Raw genomic sequence first — 16397 nt, forward strand, 5'->3', positions numbered from 1 at the left:
GTGAGAGATCCCTCACCTCCATGGGATCTAAATTTGATTTTACCTTCCCTGATACTGCCCCCCTTTGAACCGGCAGCTTCTTGTTTCTTGAAGTTTCTTTCTTGGAAAACACTTCTTCTGGTTGCAATTACTTCAGCCAGAAGAGTTTCTGAGCTTCAGGCTCTTTGTGTTTGCCCTCCTTATCTAGTTTTCCACAATGACAGAGTGTCTCTCAGGACTAATCCTTCCTTCCTTCCAAAGGTTTCTTCTGACAATAATTTGAATCAGTCTATTGATCTGCCTGTGTTTTTTCCAAATGATTCCAACAAGGCGGAATACAAATTGCATCAGTTGGATGTTCATAGACAGTTACGCTTTTACTTGCATAGAACTAAGCAAATAAGAAAATCAGACCAGCTGTTCCTGTCCTTTGCTGAGGGTAAACAAGGTCTACCTGTGTCGAAAGTAACCTTATCTAGGTGGTTGACATCTATCATTACATTTATATATCAGCTAAGGAATAAAGAGCTTCCTGCTAAACCGAAAGGTCACTCCACTAGAGCTCTAGCTACTTCAGTGGCTTTTCAGGCAAGATTGCCAATGGAAACTATTTGTGCGGCAGCTACATGGGCCAATCCTCATACCTTTATTTCACATTATAAGCTGGACGTGGCCTCCAGGAGCAGAGCTGATTTTGGTTCCACTGTTCTGAAGAGTGTGTTCCGATGAGCCACCCAGGATTGAAGTGCTAGGGACGCTCTCCCAACCAGCAAGAATGAAGGCGAGATAGACAACTTAACATTAAGAAGTTATGTGCCTACCATAACGTTCCATGTTAGTTGTCTTCTTCTCGCCTTCTTTCTTGCATCCCACCCTCCATCCCCCTATCCTAGTAGACCGAGAAGAGTTCCTTATGTTTTTCTCACTGGCTGAGTCTTCTCTGGCTATTCCTTCTGACTAGTAGTCTCTCCAGTAGGATTTATGCATTCTAGGACAGGATTCCTGTATTGTTACTATTATTATTATGTCTGCAGTTAGACTTACCAAACAAGATCTGGGTATCTAGCGCCAGGCATCATGGGATATAGGGGGGCCTCGAGCCAGTAAGTAGCTCTCGAGCTTTTGAAGATGGCCGTGTCGGAGCCGAGGATGGGCTCTGAACCCAACCAGCAAGAAAGAAGGCGAGAAGAAGACAACTAACATGGAACGTTATGGTAGGTACATAACTTCTTAATCCTGCACGGTCAGCTCAAAACCCTAAACCTGGTTGCATGGCAGATTCATTAGTCAAACAGGCAACACCTCTCTCTAAAGCTGGTATGGATGTCATTTTGGAGGCCAGGAAATCTTACTCAGAAAAATGGAAGAAATTCTGCACCTGGAACCAGTCTCAAAGCCTTGACCCTCTTGTCCCAAACATTCCTCAGATTTTGCAATACTTAACTGAGATGCTGGACAAAGGCCTATCCTTCTCATCAATTAAAATCCACGCCTCTGCCATCTCAGCACATTACAACACGGATCCTCCTTTATTCTCTCATCCCTTGCTAAAGCAGTACCTCAGAGGGGCTAAAAACATAAGACCGCCCCGTAGAGCACCAACACCAACTTGGGACCTCAATTTTGTTTTGGAAAAACTGACCCTGTCACCTTTTGAGCCAGCCAATACAGCCGATCTAAATTTTTTATCATGGAAAACAGCTCTGCTCCTGGCAGTAACATCAGCACGAAGAGTCTCAGAGCTACAGGCATTAATGGCAGTGGAAACTTTTAGAATCTTTCATCAGGACAGGGTTTCTTTAAGGGCAAACCCTACCTTTATGCCAAAGGTGGTATCTAGTGTGGCTCTTAACCAAACCATCCATTTGCCAACTTTTTATCCAAACCCCCAGAATAAAGGGGAGAAACTTCTGCACTCTTTGGACATACACAGGCAGCTACGCTTCTACTTGGACAAAACAAAAGCTTTCAGGAAAACTGAGCAACTGTTTGTAGCATATGCTGCAGGATCACAGGGCAAGGCTATCTCAAAGCAGACTATCTCCAATGGATAGGACACTGTATTCGTTACTGCTACACACAGCATGGAAAATCAGTTCCTAATAACATTAGGCCACCTTCTACCAGAGCAACAGCCACTTCAACAGCCTTTCTCAGAGGAGTACCAACCAAGGAAATTTTGGAGGCTGCAACTTGGAGTTCAGTGCACACCTTTACCAAGCATTACCACTTGCCTCTTTACTCTAAATCCAGGGCACAATTTGCCACTGCAGTTCTGCAGGGCCTCATAGCCAATCCTAACTCTCTATAGACCAGCCACCCAACCTTAGCTTTGGGATTCTACCCAAGTGTAATGACTGCAGCAGTGTAACACGATGAATATAGTACAGTTTTGTACCTACCATAAATGTAGATGTTTGACTGTTCACACTGCTGCAGTCCAGGTTATCCTCCCTCCATCCCCTCTGTCCTAGCTGGACTTATCTATACCTTTCTATCCTATACAACCTTTGCGGTGTATTTGCTTGTAACTGAAGGTATTGCTTTTATTTTATATATAGTTTTTATTAGCAATATGTATTGCCTACCTACTTGGGGGCGCCTGACATCTGGGGCAAGAAAAACTGACGAAAATGGCGTCGAATGCATCTTATATACCCCTGGCGCACTGACGTCAGGGAAGAAGCGACAGCAACCAACGCCGGACCGAGACTTTGGAACTATGGCCGACTGCGGGACCGCCTGACGGCAGGATAACCCAAGTGTAATGACTGCAGCAGTGTGAACATCTACATTTATGGTAGGTACACAACTGTTCTTTCCCTTCCACAGGTTCATAGGATAAAACTAGGCTATTGGCCAAGAATTTCACCCATGTTCCCACAAAGTCAGCACCTGTTTTCCCTGTCCAGCAGGGACACAGGTGGGATCCCAGGGGTATATTTTCTGTTTCCCATCCAGTCGTCCAGGTTTGTCTTAAAGAGGGCTAGTTAGGTACTCTGCTTGAGATGAAGAGGGAGTTTGTTCCACAGATGGGGGAAGCATTGGGACACAAATTTACCACGCTAACAAGTTCTGTTAATGTCGCAGACCAGGTTGAGACCTTTCGTGCGGGTTGTGCGAGTGGAGTTTGACTTACGGATATACAGCAACTTCATCAAGGCTGAATCTGAGGCGGCCTTGTATGCCAGACACAGGTCACCTGTGACCTGCCTATATGAGACTGAGTAGAGGGACAGGGCATTTACCCTGTTTGTATTGGATAGGTGTTTCAGACCTTGAATGTTCCTGGTCAGGAACCTCTGTGGTCTCTCCAACTGCTGCATGTGCTTGGCAAGGTACATGCCGAAGGGGGCATTGTACTCGACAATGGGTCTGATAAGGGAGGAGTACAGGGATGTTATGACCTCCTTGTTCCTGGATGAAATACCCTTACTTATGAGATGGGTCATGTAGAAAGCCTTCCATGCAACAGAGGCAACATGGTGGTCAAAAGCCAGGTTGCTATCAACTTGGCTGCCCAAGTCCCTCAAAACTGATTGCATACTTAATACGTTGTTATTAATGTGATAATTAGTGGGAACACCATTTTCCCCAAAGGGGATAATGATGCATCTCTTGGCATTCAGTTTGAGGCTATGCTTCTGGCACCAGTCATTAGTTTGGTTAAGGCCCTCTTGGAGGATGTTCACATCACTAGGGGAATTTATGACAGTGCCCAGCTTGCAGTCATCTGCAAACCTGGTCAGCCACAGACCACTGGTTTTGGCTTGCACCTCAGAAAACTATATCCCAAAGAGGCCCCAAGACCGATCCTTGGGTTACTCCACTTGTTACAGGTCTACTAGTAGAGGTGGCTTCCCCTATTTTGACTGAGTGGGTTTTATCAGTGAGCCAGTTAGCTACCCATCTGGTAACATGTTGATGCCTAGCTGGGAGAGTGTATCTATTATGCCTGAGTGGGGAACAGTGTTGAAGGCTTTGGCTAGGTCAAGGTAGGTGGTGTGCACTGTCTTGCCCTCATCCATGGCTTTGGTGATGGTTTCAAAGAAGGCAACCAAGTTTAACAGGCATGATCTCCCTTTGACAAAATCAGACTGTGTGGGATCAAGCATTTGGAGGTTGCCAACGTCCTTGTTTATAAGGTCCATGATAATGCATTCCATAACTTTGCAGATCAGGCTAGTTAGGCTGATGGGCCTGTAATTGCCTGGGTCAGTGGATGCTCCACCTTTGTGCAGAGGGATGACAGTGGCTGTCCTCCATTCTGCTGGGATGAAGCCAGTGCTCAGGCTTTGGTCGAATAGGGTGCCTAGTGGTGCTGAGAGCTCTTGCATGAGTTCATGTAGTACACAGCCAGGGATGTTGTTGACTCCCACTCCCATGGAGGCTGTATTTCTTGCCTTTAAGAGGGCATTAATAATCTGCTCACTGGTGATGAGGGGAGGGGGGAATGTCCTGGTTTACTGATGGGGGGACAGGTGGGTGAAGTTTTCACTGAACTTGTCTGCTAGCAGCTTGGCTATATCTATGGCATTTGTGTATGTGGTATTCTTGACCACCAGTTCAGAGCAGATTTTGGAGTTACCGTTGAGATTGTGGACGTATGCAAAGAAGGCCTTGTGATTGTCCTTAGTGGATGTGACTAATTTGAACTCAAAGTTAGCCTTAGAGGATTTCACCAGTGACCTTATTTGCTTGTTCAGACAAAGGAGATATTGCTTCCAACTTGACACCTGCTCCTTCTCGGTCCTGGACACAATTTGTTTCCTTTTATTATAGAGTCTGTTTATTGCTGCTGTCCACCAGACAGGTTTACTTTTCCTTGAGGAAGGTGATTTGGTCTTGTCAGGTATTGTTGAGTCCATGCAGCTGTATAGGTGCTCATATAGTTTTTTGGTATAGGCTTGGACATCAGTGCTTTTTCCAGCTGAAGGGATGATGGCTGTGAAGCTGCTTATACCTGCTCTCAGAAGGTTGTAGTCAGCTTTGGGAAAGTTTTTTTGTTTGACCCTGGCAAGGGGGAGGGGATCAGGGGAGATGGTGACTTTGAAAGTGATTGTTTTATGGTTGGATCTTACCAAGGAGGATGACACTGTAGGGGTGCTACAGTGGCTACTCATGTTGGTTAGTACCAGGTCCGGGATATTTTCACCTCTTGTAGGGGTGTCGACTAGCTGATCCAGTGCATTAGCACTGACAAAGTTGAGGAATTTCTGGGCATTCGTATTTGAGCTAGAATAGGTCTTCCACTCTATTGTCTGGTAGTCAAAGTCACCCAGGATCAGGGTAGAGAGTTGAATCTTGATGGATTCAAGTAAGTCCAGATAGGTGGAGTGGGCTTTCTGAGTCATGGTTGGGGGTCTGTAGCTAGCTATGATTTGATTAGGTGTTTTGTCAACAGTTAACTGCACCTGGAGTGTCTGCTGTGCGTCATACTGTTTGAGCAGCCTGGAGGTGTGTATGTGTTTGATAAATATTGAAACTCCACCTCCTCTGGCTTTGTATTCCTCTGTTTGGGGTCTGAAAGTATGGTAGGACAAGTAACCTGCTAAGGCTGGGGTGCTGTCCTTAGCTTTGAACCAGGTTTCAGTAACTGCACAAATGCCAGCATCTTCCAGGGTGAGGAATGCTTGCAATGAGTGCAGCTTTATGTTAAGACTCCTAGCGTTTAGCAGCATGACCTTTAAATTTCATTTAGAAGAATTTTTCACGTTGGTAATTTTGTCCTCATGACTTTGCCTAAAAAAGGCACTATGAGGAGGCAAGAGCCTTTGCCAGATGCCTGAAGCTCAGAGGAGACAGATGAAGGCCATCTCTGGTCTGTCAGTCATGTCTTCCCCAGGCTGTCAGGTACTGGATCCCCTTGGAATGACACCAGAAGCTAAGCCAATTGTTAAAGTCAGTAATTTTCTGTTTGTACTGAGGCATCATTCTGGGTGATGGAAGGATGCTGCTTAAGGCGAGGGACATACCTGCCCGGGTCACATATTCAGCAAACTCAATCTCTTCATATAGTCCAGAGAGGTACTTCTTAAGTCATTCACACCAACATGAACTATGACAGAGTCATAACAGTACCTGTTGTTGAGAGACTTGAGTGTGTGAGTGATATAGTGGATTCTAGCACCTGACAAGCAACTTACCATGACTTTCCCCTTGTCTAGCCTTGTGAGCGGCACATCTGTGTATCTGACGATAGAGTCTCCTATGACTAGTATATTGGGTTTGTGGCTGGGCCTTAGAAGCTGTGAGACACAGGCATGTGTACTATGTGTGGTGCTTGGTGAGGTAGGTTGTGATGTGCGTGTGAGCTTTTGCCTCGGAGCTCTCTTGTTTGGGTATGGTTTTGTTGTGAATCTCCACATATGTAGGAATGTACTGTACAGGGGTGGGTGGTGTTAGAGGTGTGGTGTTTGTGCAGACAGCCTTCTCAGTGCTGGATGCAGTGGCTTGTGATTGAGATAGCAAGGTTTCTAGGTTCTTAATGTAATTGCATCTCTCACATATGGTCTTCCTAGTGGCAGAAGAAGAAGAAGGTTGTCCGTGTACATGAGACAGTTGCTACACTGCCTCAGGATGTCCATATCAACAAGACTAACAGGAGAAACCACAGGAAATTGTCTGTCCATGGTTGTCAGAATCTGTGGAAGAGAGCTAAAGGATGGTAGAGTAAGTACTATCAGAATAGAGTACCTATAGGTGTGAGTAGGGCTGGATAAAATCACAGTAGTTGCAGGGGAGGGCATCAGTTGCATAGAAGTGCTGGTAGGGGAAAACATGCAACTGAGATAACTCACAATGGATTAAAACAGCGCAGCAGCAGTTAACAATGAGCAAACAAGCACAACACCTTGCAAACACAGGGTTTAAATACCAGAAAAGATGGAAGAATCTAGAAGCTCGAATTACTATCCAATCCTGGTAGCCCCTGCTCTTTCAACCAATGACTCATGGTAGAGAAGGTCAATCAGCCCTGTTACTCTCACTACCAGAGAAGACAAGCCATTACCAGCATAAAATGGCTGCCAAAAACACAAGAAGCTCCACAAGCAAAACAACCAGGCCTGGATAACAGCAGGCCTCTATCCAGACTATGCTACCCGACTAGAAGACAGAAACCTCACAAAAATGCACCACAAAGCACAGATAGAGCACTCACAAACAGAAAATGCAACTCTCCATATGAAAAAGCAGTTTACAGTTAAGTGATTCAATAAAAATGCAATTACAGTAATGAAATACTATCTAGCAATAAAAATGTAGTTAAAACAGTATAAAACAGTACAAAAATGCAGTGAAACCGTAAAAAAAGCTTTATAACAGTGCAAAATATAGTGGATTAGCTGTATAGCCAACTATAAGTGTTAAGATGTGCAGTTCAATGAAATCAATTCTGTTCTTGGAGCCTTAGGGAATTTCTGCTTTGTCACAGTGATGAATTACCACTCCTCAGCCTGGTAAAAACAAGCACAGCCCCCTGCAGACACAGGGTTTAAATACCAGAAAAGATGGAAGAATCTAGAAGCTGAAATTACTACCCAGTCCTGCTATCCCCTGCTCTTCCAACCAATCATTCGTACTGCAGAAGGTCAGGCATCCCTGTTACACTCACTAACAGCGAAGACAATACACTACCAGAAGAAGATGGCTGCCAGAAACACAGGAAACTCAACAAGCAAAACAACCAGGCCTGGATAACAGCAGGCCTCTATCCAGAATATGCTACCTGACTAGAACATAGAAACCTCACAAAAAATGCACCAAAAAGCAAAGATAAAGCACTCACAAACAGAAAATACAAATATCAGTATGAAAAAGCAGTTTACAGTTAAGTAATTCAATAAAAATCCAGTTACAGTAATGAAACACTATATAGCAATGAAAATACAGTTAAAACAGTACAAAAATGCAGTGAAACATAAAAAAAATATTTATAACAGTGCAGAATATAGTACATTAGCTGTGTAACACAACTATAAGTGTTAAGTGCAATTCAATGAAATAAATGTAAGAAAAAACGTATTCTGCTCTTGGAGCCTCAGGGAATTTCTGCTTTGTCACAGTGATGAATTACCCCTCTTCAGCGTGGTAAAAAGAAGCACAGCCCCCTGCAGACACATGATATTTAAGAGGTGACATTATTCAGGTATATAGGGCACTTAGAGACAAGTACCCTGGGAAAGTTTGGGATTGTCAAATAGTAGTAAAGAATCATAAGACAACCTATATACTACTTATATAAAAATGAGAGATACTAATTGGTTCTCCGAGAGAGTAACTGATGTATAGATTACACTAACAAATAATGTTAAAGCAAGTATTAGTTTAGGTATGGATAAAAACAACTTGGGCACGTACTATGGGGATGACTGTTTTGGTATTTTGGAAGGCGAGAGGAGCATTGTTGCCCATGCCTGAAATATTTGTATGTATATAAGCAATTCATTTAGTACTGTTAATAACTTTTTTTAGTGTTTAGCCACCTATTTGTACAGTTCTGCTGTAATTCCATCCAGCCAGGGAAACTTCCCCTTGTGCAATCACCTGATTTGCTTTTTTAATTCTTAAAAAAATGAGCAAACACAGGAATCTGTCTAGTTCCAACTTCACCACCACAAGTGTTGATGAAAAAAATAAAAAAACAAAGAAACTAGCGGTCTTAAAACTTCGTTGATGAGCTAAGTCACAGTAATTTCCAAAAAATCATGAAACCCAGGTAGTGTTCCAAAGCAACATGCCTTGAATCGTCACAGACAAGAGGTCCTCAGTAACAAAAAGTCAGAAATGTTTTAACAATATTAAATATATCAGTTTTATATACTTAAAAGTAGGTTTGGAAAATGTATGTATTGTTTAATTTTAAACCAGACAATTCAAGGCAAACAGTATAAACAGGGCCGTAAAAGTGCATTTTAGAACAAGTACCCACCCCCATATACTACTACTGATTAGATCAAAATAAATCCTAGTTAAGGAAAACACTACCTGTCTACTTTTTATTTTATTTTTATTTTACATTTGTTAACCGGGCTAGTCCAACTGGATACATGTCCATTTTCAGTGGAGGCCCGAGGAGAAAAGCTCCGCTAACTACTACATAACAGGTTAAGAATATACAAAATTATACAATAAAAAATAAAAACATTTGCTTTAAACCTTTTACAGGCTGTCTAGGTATTAGAGTACAATTAGAGGCATAGCAGGTGAATAGGTTAGATGCTTTACTAAGTTATGGTATTTCTACCTTCTTCATAAGTAGCAACATTTAGAATTTTTGTCTCTTAAAGAGGGGGAATAACAGAAACATTAAAGAGATGGAAAGTGGAATATGCTAGGGTTAGGAAGAAAAGGAGAGGGAGGTCAGATGAAAAGGATAGAAGGAAACTTGCAACCCACATTCCAAAATCAGGAGTTAAGAAAAGCATAAAATACACCTAAAAATACTTAACTAAACTCACTTTCTGATACATAATGCAGTAAAACCTTCATCAGGTTTGTAACAAGAACGATAATCAAGAAAAACACAGCTATCTTACCATAAATATAATGTAACTAGAACACTATAAATATAAAAATACATTTGTCTAATAATATCATCTAGTAAATATCTATCCATGTGTATTAGTGGGGTCTATATAAGAAGACCAAAAGTTTAAAACCACAAACGCTCTAAAGAGTGAAAATGTTGGACCTCAAAATCATTATTGTGGGGGGCTGTGCCCCCCACCCCCTACTACATATATATTCCAACTCCGAGATCGCAATACAGTGAGGAAAGGGCAATTATTCCTATCTTTACTGTACTGCAATCTCAAAAAAAGCACTTTGAGGTCTGGCATTTTCACGATTTTAAACTTTGGTCTTCTAATATAAACTCATATTAATATGCATAAAAAAAAATCTGTGATGGTGCTGCGGAAGCGTTGTCGCCTCACAGTCAGACGCTGTCCGGTTTGATTCTCAGCTAGAGCATCTTCTGCGTGGAGACATGCGTGAATGGGCGTACCTTTGTTGAAGGTTGTGCGTCAGGGCTGGCAACTCGGCATGTAAAAATCAATTGCCAATCATTAGCGGACCGGAGTTCCGCTGTGGCGACCCCTAACCGGGAAAAGTCAAAAGACACAACAACATTAATATGCATAAAAAACTAATTAACAACTCAGAAAATATGGCAGTGCTTTGCAAAAAAATAAAAAGTCATGACAGTTTTCATGTTTACAGCCCCAAAACATGTTTATACAATGAAAACTAGTAAAAAGAACAAAAGATACAGAAAACAGTGGATGAAGTAAACTAGTAATGTATAAATGTGTTCTGATGTGTGCATGAGTGTGCATGAACCTCCACAAGTGTGGTAAATGGGGGAATTATACCAATACTACATAGCAGTAGAGGCATGAAAAAATGTGTGTTTTGAATTTACCGTTTAAATCTTTAAATCTCTGGATCTCTCAGAACCAGGATTCCGGAGACTGCTGTCAGAGCTATGAGGTGCAGAGTTAACAGTGAAGGTAAACTAAGAGAACCGAGCACAAAAAAGGGCCAGAAACGAATAAATGATAATGAAAACTTGGCAGGAACGCTGTATTTTATAAAAAAAGATAAACGGAGCATTACAAGGGCACAAACCGCATTATTACATGTGAGAGGCACAGAAGGTTTATAAATTAAATGGAATGTTTAAAATTAAGATATTTGATAAAGTGAGCATCAGAAAAGCACATAAGGGGTTCGGAATTACCTCGGAACTGCAAAATGAACACATTTAAAGCAAAATGGGCATGTTTAGAGTAAAATGAGCACAAAAAAGTATAATGGGCATGAAAAAAAGATTAAATGAGCAAAGATAATAAGGGCAAAAAGGGCACATTACGCATGAATAAAGCAAGGCGACTGCATGTTTTTTGGCAAAGTACTGTTTTGGCATAATTACTATTTTGCATTGTATTCAGGGCATAACTAGTTGTTTGAGGTATCTCAAAAGTGTGTAAAAGTGCTTACTGTGTGTGCTTATTACTGTGCATTTATTCTGAAGAGTGTATTTGTATGCAAAGTGCAACTATTTCGTGAAGTACAGTCAAAATACAGCTATTTCAAAAAGTTTCTTGTGCTGGGTGGGTCTATTCGCAAAGGGGCACCATTACAGGCTTTTTTTTTGCACTGTAAAGAGTTATTTAGCAAAGCAATGTACAGGGTGAATCAAGGGAAGACCCCAAGTGTTTGAAATGCATATTCAGGGAAATGTGTAACCTCAGACAAATATTACATTAGAGAGGCATTTGTTTTACACAAGAGATCAGAAACCAGGGGAAACTTTTGCCGCTTATATTACTGACTTGAGAAACAAAGCTAAAGTCTGTCGCTTTGGTGATTTAAAAGATGAGTTGATTAAGAACAGGCTTGCATGTGGTATTAATAGTGCTGCAGTGAGAAAGATTTTGTTTCGTGACAGTGATTTAACATTAAGCAAGGCTATTGAGATTTGTCAAATCCATGAGGTTACAGAAAGGCACACAAGTATGCTTCCAAGTGATAAGAACATGGTTTCAGCAGGCTCCAGAGCGAATGTAGACAGCATGCAATACGTGGCTAGCAAAAGCAGGCCTAAGCACATGGCAGCTACAGTGTCTGCGGGTTTTACTGGGAAGTCCCAAAGTTTTCTAGCAAGTTCTAAGAAAAGGACATGCTCAGTGCAGTACACGGGTGAGTCAGCAAAACCCCAATCCAGCTTTATTGTCAGTTGTCGCAATTGTGGTGCCAATCATGAGTCTAAAAGAGAAATGCTTAGCATTTGGTCAGCAATACCACAAGTGCAAAAAATGGAACCATTTTCAAAAGTTTTGCAAATCAAGTAAACCTCACACAGTTATAAAGAAGGGTCATTTAAAATAGCAAGTTGATCATATAGAGAACTACAATTCTACTTTCTATGTGGACAGTGTGTCAGTGATTGGTGAAAAGGTTGATGCAGTGAATTTGTTGGGAAAGAATAGTGTTTTGTACTGTCCAGATCAATGGTAAATCCGCAGAGCTTAAAGCAGACACTGAATCAAAGTGTAATATTATGCCAGCAGACACATTTGCTAAGGTGAGAACTAGTGAGCAGCTCAGTGTGGCTAGTTGTGCGAAACTGTTACTTATGGAGATGAAATTCAAACCGAAGACTCAGTAGTGCTTTCATGTTATTTGGCTAAGAACCGTTACATCTTGTTATTCTATGTAGTCCAAAGACGTGCAGTTATTGCTGAGTCTTAGAGACAGTTTGAGAATGAATTTACTTTCCTTTACCAAAGAAGTTCATCATATAAGGACATATCCTAGTTATAATTTTGCTGAAGCTATTTTCTCAGAGTATGCTGATGTTCTCAATGACAAGTTGAGCAAACTTCCAGTTGTGTATTCTGTGAAGTTAGACCCAGAAGTCAGTCCAGTAGTCAGACCAGCAAGAAAAGTTCCGATAGCAATGCAGAATAAAGTCAAAGCTCAGCTGGATAAAATGGTGTAGCAGGGTATAATTTGTCCAGTCACAGAACCTACTGAATGGGTGCTGTCCATGGTAGCAGCCCACAAAAAAGGCTCAGACGAAATCAGAATATGTATTGACCCAAGACATTTGAAAAAAGCATTAGAGAGACCGTATCATCCCATGCATACTGTCGAAGTCACAGCCCTAATAAGCCCTAATACCAAATGCTACTGTTTTTTCTGTCTTGGATGCAAAAAGTTCATTTTGGCAAGTGATGTTTGATCGCAAATGCTCATTACTAACTACTTTCAGTACCCCATTTGGCAGATATAGGTTCCTCAAGATGCCATTAGGAATAAATTCTGCAAGTGAAGTCTTTCACCGTGCAGTGGAGCAATTTTTTTCAGGTTATCCTTGTGCCATAATAGTATATGATTTATTGGTTGGTAGCAGTGGTGAAGCAGAGCATGACAGAAACCTTAGGAGAGTTTTAGACAGAGCACGTGAAGTGAACTTAAAGCTCAATCCTCTGAAGTGCAAATTCAGGCTATCAGAAGTTACATATGTAGGTCATTTGTTTATTAGCACTGGCTTGCCACCAGACCCATCCAAACAAGCAGCCATTCTTGAAATGCCAGCACCAGATAATATTCAAGCTCTACAAAGTTTTCTTGGTATGGTCAGCTATTTATTCAAGTTTATACCAGATTTCAGGGAGTTGATAGCAGCTTTGCGAGAGCTAATGTGCAAAGATGTTACATGGTCTTGGTTGGAACAGCGCCAAAAAATATTTGAAGACCTTAAGTGGAAAATTGCCACCCCACCTACATTAAGATACTATGATGTCATTAAACCAGTAACTCTTTCCTGTGATGCTTAAAAATTTGGTCTTGGCGCAGTTATTCTTCAAGAAGACAGACCCATAGTGTATGTATCTAGAACACTTCCCAGACTGAAGTGTAATATGCTCAAATTGAGAAAGAACTTTTGGCAGTAGTATTTTCATGTTTAAAGGTTCATGATTATGTATGTGGTCGAGCTGTTCAGATTGAAAGTGATCACTAACCTCTAGTCACTATTTTAAAGAAGCTTATGTATTCAGCTCTAATGAGATTAGAAAGAATGATGCTCAAATTGCAAAAGTACAACTTCAGCATGGTCTGTACAAAAGGCAGACTTCTTTATCTGGCTGATATCTTATCTAGATCACCCAGAGATACCACAGAACAGCTTGACACAATGAATTTTGACTTTGATGTCATAAAAGTACATAATTTTTCTACCACGAGACTTGATGAGCTGAGAAATCATACAAAGACTGATCCAATTTTGCAAAAGCTCAACCACTGCATTAATGCTGGATAGCAGTCAAAGCAATCTAGTGTACCACCTGAAATGCAAACTTATTTTTCTTACAGAGATGAGATGTTGATGGAAGATGGCATTATTTTCAAAGGTCCTAAAATTGTTGTTCCTGCTTCCTTACAACATGAATATATCCAGATTTTGCATTGTGGTCACACAGGTTCCGAATCTACCAAAAGAAGGGCAAGAGGACTAGTATTTTGGCCTTCTCTAGTAAAAGACATTTATAAAGTACTTTCTTCTTGATCAGTATGCAGTAGTACTAAACCACATTTGCAAAACTAACCACTTCAGCTAACTCAAGTTCCTGAACTACCTTAGTCAACAGTAGCCACTGATATATTTGAGTGGAGCAGTTAGCATTACTTAGTATTGGTAGACTCTTATTCGAACTGTTTTAAGATCGATTTACTACCTAATCCAACATCCACTGCTGTTATCACCAAGTTGAAACATCATTTTTCATTCCATGGTAGTCCACACAAAGTGATTTCTGACAGTGGTACCCAATTTACCAGTCAGTTGTTTCAGAAATTTGCGGAAGAATGGGATTTTGTACATCTTACTAGTAGTCCAGAATATCCACAGTCAAATGGACTAGCTGAATGTGCAGTACAGAGGGCAAAGCAATTACTGGAGAAGTCAAAGCGTGATAATACTGATGTCTTTTTGAATTTACTCAATGTCAGAAACCTGCCCCGTGACGATATACTTGGCTTACCTGCTCAGAGACTTCTGTTTAAGCAAACCAGAATAACATTGCCTATCAGTTATCACTTCCAGTTTGTTGAGGCCTAAAGCTAAGAACAACAGTACAATTAGAGCCCACATGTTCAGAAAGTGTTCTTTCCAGAAGTCCAGTTATGATAAATCGAGCGGATTTCTTCATCCATTGGAAGGAGAGAAAGTAAGGATACAGATGGTGAAAGGTTTTAACAGGTTTGGTCAGGCAACAAGTATTTGTGCCAAGCCAAGATCCTATTTTGTGAAATCTGAGGGTGTGGAGTACAGGAGGAGTCGCTGACATCTACGTCCTGTATCAGAACCGTCATTGCAGTATTGTTCCTGTGATACAAACTCTAGATCTCAGAGCAATACAGTGTTCCTGTTGCAGAATGTGTTTTGACTCCTACTTCCATTTCTGATGATGTTCCTGATGTACCCAGGGTTGAACATTCAGCAGAGACAATCCCAGTTGCTAAACCTAACTCTAATTTTTATGTCATATGATTTGGTCATGTTTCCAGACCTAGTTTGAAATACACAGCAACATGGACATAGTTGTATATATTATATGTATCTAGTTATGTATAATTGCATGACAAAGAATTATTTGTATCGATTTCATGTCATTTAATGTCATCAATATTGCATGACTCATTTCTCAAAGAGGAAGGATGTAGAATAGAGAGCTGTGTTGTACCTTTAAGAAGCATTTCCAAGGACTGAACGTGCATATAAATAGCAAGCACATACTAGCTTCAGTGCCATTTTGAGAGTGCAGCCAGAGAGTGAGAGTGTATGAATGTAATAGCTAATATGTTGATAAGTTTATCTAAGTTAAAGTTGTTAAGCATCAATCCTGATGTGTTTGTACATAATAAAGCTGCTTGAACAGAATCCAGGAAAGCTCGTCTATTTTATCCTGACTAGACGTGCGACAGGTGGCCCACATATTTTAGTGCTCATGTCATCCTGGTGTTCCTTATTTTTTTTCCACATAGCTACATATGCTTCTGCTCTTTTTGTATAGAAAAAGTAGGGTGATCTCCCTAAAACCCTTACAAGCCGCTGATTGTCAATGAGGATGGCCCCGTTCTCCTTAATGATGGCTTTAATTGTATTGAAATCCCAGGTGCAAGTTAGACTGCAGCTGTTCTTACTTTTCTCTTCTTTTGAGTTAGGGTGCCCTCCTTGCATAATTCTACCAAAAGGCCTATTCCACATAGAGTCATTGTTAGTTTTTGAATCTCTGATGGGATCCATGATCATATGTAACATGTTTGACTCACATCCTCTAGTTAAGAAATCATTTTCAAGATCATTCATAGTTTTGAGAAAAGGGGCCAAATCTGTGGTAATGTGTGCTAATCTGCAGCCTTGTGATTTTATTTACATTGTGCTTAGTTTTTACTGGATGCATATTGTTAATTGTAGTAGACCATGGTCTGATACCACTAGGAGCTCCTGGAGCCAGGGCAGAGAGCCCGAGGTCCGCACAGATGACGTCTGTGACAGAGTCTCACCTCACAGGGGACACAAAGTGCTGATTAGGCCTGTGCCCCCATGTAGGAACGAATTAATGCCAGTCACTGGCTTGATAAAAATAAAAAAAAATAACTATAGCCCTTGGCCATCTAACAGCACTAGAATTATTTTGCATAACAGGAGTAAGGCCTGGAAAAATGGTGATTGAACAAAACACGAAAATGTTTGCAGAAATTTAGAGAACTTCAAAATCTTACCAAAAACAGGTAAACATTAAAAAAAAATTACAGTAATATGCAGAACTGCCCTAGACATAATCCCAAAAAATTCTGGTCCTCCATCAGAGACTAAATTCATCCAGTGCCAAAAAACAATC

General features: G+C 41.0%; 1 protein-coding gene across 3 annotated transcripts in view; it reads left to right on the top strand.

Moving 5' to 3' along the window:
• The window catches only part of RHPN2 (rhophilin Rho GTPase binding protein 2), a 2376893-nt gene that overhangs the window by 2212300 nt on the left and 148196 nt on the right, over window positions 1-16397 (top strand). The gene's annotated exons all lie outside the window — the stretch shown is intronic.

This window comes from Protopterus annectens, chromosome 8.part1 (genome assembly GCF_019279795.1).
Source record: "Protopterus annectens isolate FY-2018-M chromosome 8.part1, PAN1.0, whole genome shotgun sequence".
Lineage (NCBI taxonomy): Eukaryota > Metazoa > Chordata > Ceratodontiformes > Protopteridae > Protopterus > Protopterus annectens.